This window comes from Salvelinus fontinalis, chromosome 18 (assembly GCF_029448725.1).
Source record: "Salvelinus fontinalis isolate EN_2023a chromosome 18, ASM2944872v1, whole genome shotgun sequence".
Taxonomy (NCBI): Eukaryota; Metazoa; Chordata; class Actinopteri; order Salmoniformes; family Salmonidae; genus Salvelinus; species Salvelinus fontinalis.
Window position 1 is genome coordinate 57,540,511 of NC_074682.1, and position 6,008 is coordinate 57,546,518.

Below are 6,008 nucleotides of genomic sequence, written 5' to 3' on the forward strand. Positions count from 1 at the left end.
TGATACTATCCAGAGCAGTGATACTATCCAGAGCAGTGAGACTATCCAGAGCAGTGAGACTATCCAGAGCAGTGATACTATCCAGAGCAGTGATACTATCCAGAACAGTGATACTATCCAGGGCAGTGAGACTTTCCAGAGCAGTGAGACTATCCAGAGCAGTGAGACTATCAAGAGCAGTGAGACAATCAAGAGCAGTGATACTATCCAGAGCAGTGAGACTATCCAGAGCAGTGATACTATCAAGAGCAGTGATACTATCCAGAGCAGTGAGACTATCCAGAGCAGTGATACTATCCAGAGCAGTGATACTATCCAGAGCAGTGATACTATCCAGAGCAGTGAGACTATCCAGAGCAGTGAGACTATCCAGAGCAGTGAGACTATCCAGAGCAGTGAGACTATCCAGAGTAGTGATACTATCCAGAGCAGTGATACTATCCAGAGCAGTGATACTATCCAGAGCAGTGATACTAGCAGTGATACTATCCAGAGCAGTGATACTATCCAGAGTAGTGATACTATCCAGAGCAGTGATACTATCAAGAGCAGTGAGACTATCCAGAGCAGTGAGACTATCCAGAGCAGTGAGACTATCAAGAGCAGTGAGACTATCCAGAGCAGTGAGACTATCCAGAACAGTGATACTATCAAGAGCAGTGAGACTATCCAGAGCAGTGAGACTATCCAGAGCAGTGAGACTATCCAGAACAGTGATACTATCAAGAGCAGTGAGACTATCCAGAGCAGTGAGACTATCCAGAGCAGTGATACTATCCAGAGCAGTGAGACTATCAAGAGCAGTGAGACTATCCAGAGCAGTGAGACTATCCAGAACAGTGATACTATCAAGAGCAGTGAGACTATCCAGAGCAGTGAGACTATCCAGAGCAGTGAGACTATCCAGAACAGTGATACTATCAAGAGCAGTGAGACTATCCAGAGCAGTGAGACTATCCAGAGCAGTGATACTATCCAGAGCAGTGAGACTATCAAGAGCAGTGAGACTATCAAGAGCAGTGAGACTATCCAGAGCAGTGATACTATCCAGAGCAGTGAGACTATCACGAGCAGTGAGACTATCCAGAGCAGTGAGACTATCAAGAGCAGTGAGACTATCAAGAGCAGTGAGACTATCCAGAGCAGTGATACTATCCAGAGCAGTGATACTATCAGAGCAGTGATACTATCCAGAGTAGTGATACTATCCAGAGCAGTGAGACTATCCAGAGCAGTGAGACTATCCAGAGCAGTGATACTATCCAGAGCAGTGATACTATCCAGAGCAGTGAGACTATCAAGAGCAGTGATACTATCCAGAGCAGTGAGACTATCAAGAGCAGTGATACTATCCAGAGCAGTGATACTATCCAGAACAGTGATACTATCCAGAGCAGTGATACTATCCAGAGCAGTGATATTATCCAGAGCAGTGATACTATCCAGAGTAGTGGTACTACCAAGAACAGTGAGACTACCAAGAACAGTGAGACTACCAAGAACAGTGAGACTACCAAGAGCAGTGATACTATCAAGAGCAGTGATACTATCCAGAGCAGTGATACTATCCAGAGCAGTGGGCAAGTTTCTTATTTTTTTTCCTCAAACTTCTAAAACAGCCAAACACGAGTCCCCATGTCGAATCAAATACTACATGTCATCATGTCCTGTCAGTTGTCAGTCAAATTCCCTAGTCAAACCAAAACTAACGTTTAAAGGGATACTTTGGGAATCATCATGCTAGCAGATACCCATAGACTTCCAGTCGTTGCGCTAACGCTAGTTAGCATTGGCTCGCGAAACTACCTCTAACTTCCTTCATACTGAACACAGAGAAAAATGGTATCCACAATTTCATCTGACTCTGGGGAAGTAGATAAAGGGCCTTCTTTGCCAAAATCCCGAAGTATCCCTTTAAAAACTATTGGTTGCTAAATCCGGAGAAATGACAGACCATGTAAATAAATAAAAACTGTTGGTCACTAAATCCGTCTCGATGGACCAGTAAAAACGTAAAAAACGTTTGGCTGGAATGCCCTCACCCGTCTGAGTGGCCGGCTGTGAATGCCCTCACCCGTCTGAGTGGCCGGCTGTGAATGCCCTCACCCGTCTGAGTGGCCGGCTGTGAATGCCCTCACCCGTCTGAGTGGCCGGCTGTGAATGCCCTCACCCGTCTGAGTGGCCGGCTGTGAATGCCCTCACCCATCTGAGTGGCCGGCTGTGAATGCCCTCACCCGTCTGAGTGGCCGGCTGTGAATGCCCTCACCCGTCTGAGTGGCCGGCTGTGAATGCCCTCACCCGCTATATACTGGTTGGTTTGGTTCTGCCCACTGTAGTGCTGTACTGTTAGAACTTGATGTTAAGGCTCGTCACTGTACTCTTGATAGTCACCACCACACACAGCTGTTTCTATTGGAGGATGTTTCTAGATGTTTCTATGACTGTGGTGACTTGAATGACATGGAATCTTATTGTTGTGGTTTTATAAGACAAAAGAAATGCACACATTTGCAATTATGCAATATACATATGTTCATGAATAAATGACAAATAGCATTACACTTACGACATGTCTATAAAGGCTTATAAACACAGCATCGCTATAAAACATAAACCTCTTGGAGAGAGAGAAACCAATTACTTGGATTGACAAAGGGTCAAAGTGTATTGCACCCTCTCTCTCTCCAGCCTTGGGTGAGATTCTTCCAGGCTGAGATCTTATCAGATCTGCCCTGGCGCCACAGTCGTAAATTACTCTGCACATGACCAAGCTCCAAGAACCCTCTGGGATGACTGGAATGACTCTGGGATGACTCTAGAATGACTCTGGGAGGACTCTAGAATGACTCTGGTATGACTCTAGAATGACTCTGGGAGGACTCTAGAATGACTCTGGGATGACTCTAGAATGACTCTGGGATGACTCTAGAATGACTCTGGGATGACTCTAGAATGACGCTGGGATGACTCTAGAAGCTCCCCCATGGAAGGACAATAAAACACCTTAATAAAGACCACTGTAGAAAATGCTGTGGTAGCGTCTGCATGCAAAATATGTTTACCAATACAACAATTAAACCACTTCTGCAACCAATGCAATAACGCTTATGGCAGTACGGAATAATACGTACATATGATAAACATTAGACAAAGCAGCATTTGGCAACTCTTAACATGAAAGAATAGTAAGAGCCATACAGTGGAACATATGGATGAAAGTTATCAAAGTAACAGGAAGTAATCATTCAGACATTTTACTGTCGACAATAAAAAGTCGCCAGAAACACGGCGTCTTCTCCCTTCGGACGACGACGAAGATAAACACTGACCTGAGTGGGCGGGTGCAGTGCCCAGATGAGCATTTCCAAGCGCTCTGATTGGTTGGGAATGGCAAGGCTATGATGGGTGAGAGATAACTAAGGTAGGCTGGGAAGCCAAATCAACGGGACTTAAGGGAAACTGAAGGGACTGTGAGGGGAGAGGAGAGGAGCAGAACAGGCTGTTATTTTTTGTTTACATTCCCTTTAAAAGCACAAGGAGGCATACTCCATGACAACTTGAGTTTTGTAGACTGGGGCACCTGTGGCTCGGCTCTGCAGGAAAAAAATCCTCAGGGAATTAATTACCTTTCCCCAACATGGCTGAAGAACCAGTGTGAGGTTCCGGCAGGCACTACGGTGTTGTAATATACAGTACCAAGTCAAAAATTTGGACAAACCTACACATTCAAGTTTTTTTTATTTATTTTTTACTATTTTCTACATTGTAGAATAATAATAAAGACATAAAAACTATGAAATAACACATATGGAATCATGTAGTAACCAAAAATGTGTTAAACAAATCAGAATATATTTTTGATTTTAGATTCTTCAAAGTAGCCACCCTTTGCCCCGATGAAAGCTTTGCACACTCTTGGCATTCTCTTAACCAGCTTCACCTGGAATGCTTTTCCAACAGTTTTGAAGGAGTTCCCACATACTGAGCATTTATTGGCTGCTTTATCTTCACTCTGTGGTCAAACTCATCTCAATTGGGTTGAGATCAGGTGATTGTGGAGGCCAGGTCATCTGATGCAACACTCCATCACTCTCCTTCTTGGTCAAATAGCCCTTACACAGCCTGGAGGTGTGTTGGGTCATAGTCCTGTTGAAAAAGAAACAATAGTCCCACTAAACGCAAACCAGATGGGATGGCGTATCGTTGCAGAATTCTGTGGTTCCTGACAGGTGAATTCTAAATAAATGACAGACAGTGTCACCAGCAAAGCACCCCCACACCACCGTTACTTGAACTCTGTGAAGGATTTATTTGGGCTGCAATTTCTGAGGCTGGTAACTCTGAACTTGTCCTTTGCAGCAGAGGTACCTCTGGCTCTTCCTTTCCTGTGGCAGTCCTCATGAGAGCCAGTTTCATCATCGCTCTTGATGGTTTTTGCGACTGTAGTTAAAGAAACTTTCAAAGTTCTTGACATGTCTTAAAGTAATGATGGACTGTCGTTTTCCTTTGCTCATTTGCGCTGTTCTTGCCATAATGTGGACTCGGTCTTTTACCAAATAGGGCTATCTTCTGTATAGCGCCACTACCTTGTCACAACACAACTGATTGGCTCAAACGCATTTGGAAGGATATTCTACAGGAACACCTGTTAATTGAAATGCATTCCAGGTGACTACCTCATGAAGCAGGTTGAGAGAATGCCAATAGTGTGCAAAACTGTCATTAAGGAAAAGGGTGGCTACTTTGAAGAATCTCAAATATAAAATATATTTTGATTTGTTTAACACTTTTTTGGTTAGTACATGATTCCACATGTGTTATTTCATAGCTTTTTTGTCTTCACTATTATTCTACAATGTATAAAGGTGTGTCCAAACTTTTGACTGGTACTGTAATTTATCTACGTAGACACACACACACACACACACAAGCACGCACGCACGCACGCACGCACACAACTATGATTAACACTACTTGACATGTGCTGCATTCTTAGTTTACGTAGTGATTGAATACTGTTCTCTCCCGAGCCACACGGTGGCAGTGAACACATGGAAAGGTCCTGCACGGTTGATATGAAACATTGAACCGTAAAAAACATTAGTGTCACGGCAGCAGCATTAAGATTTCCGTTTTTCTCTGATTTTGCCTTCAAAATAAAAGTGCCCGGTAAACGGTATGTGTACAATACGAACCCCCCCCCCCCCCCCCCCCCCCCCAAATGTGTAGCTTTTCATAGTCATAGCGCTTAATGTTACAATTATGTTGCTCAATTATAATTACATCAGAGAAAATCAAAACTGAATAAAATCACTACTTTATATAAGATAAGGAATATTATAAGGTGGGGCACATTGAGAAATGGATATGTTTTTCATGTAGTTGTCTGTTGTGTACATGACCGGTGCTACGCTTAAAAGGGTTTCCTGTTTCTTACAGATCTTATCACGGTTTTAATTTGTTTCCAGTTTTCTTGAGACGTATAGAGAAATAATAATAGGCACTAACTCCACCGTGGTTCGTTGGACAAAGCCTATTGGGAATAATGAATGGCGTGTTTGGATAAACGCCAAAAATAATGTATGGCTTTGTGAGATTTTATACGTTTTTTTCTATGAGAAAATCTTCCTCAGCCAACATAACTTTTTGTGAATTTTAAAGAATTAATGTTACGAAAAAAGCACATTAAGGTTTCATTATTCATAAAGGTAATGTTAACTGACTGATATTATCTCATAGAACAAAACATATAAGATCACCTGAGTCTGTTCTTTCCCCGTTCATTTTTCAACTCCACAGTTAACTCTTTCACCACAGACAACAGCGTCACTTTCAGTACAGTCAACCCCACAGTCAACTCTATCACCACAGACAACAGTGTCACTATCAGTACAGTCAACTCCACAGTCAATTTGCATTGGGCGCATTTATTTGACCTTGGAACATGTTTTAAAACTCAAATGTCACTTAAATATGAACACATATGACTACTTAATGTTAATGTTTAG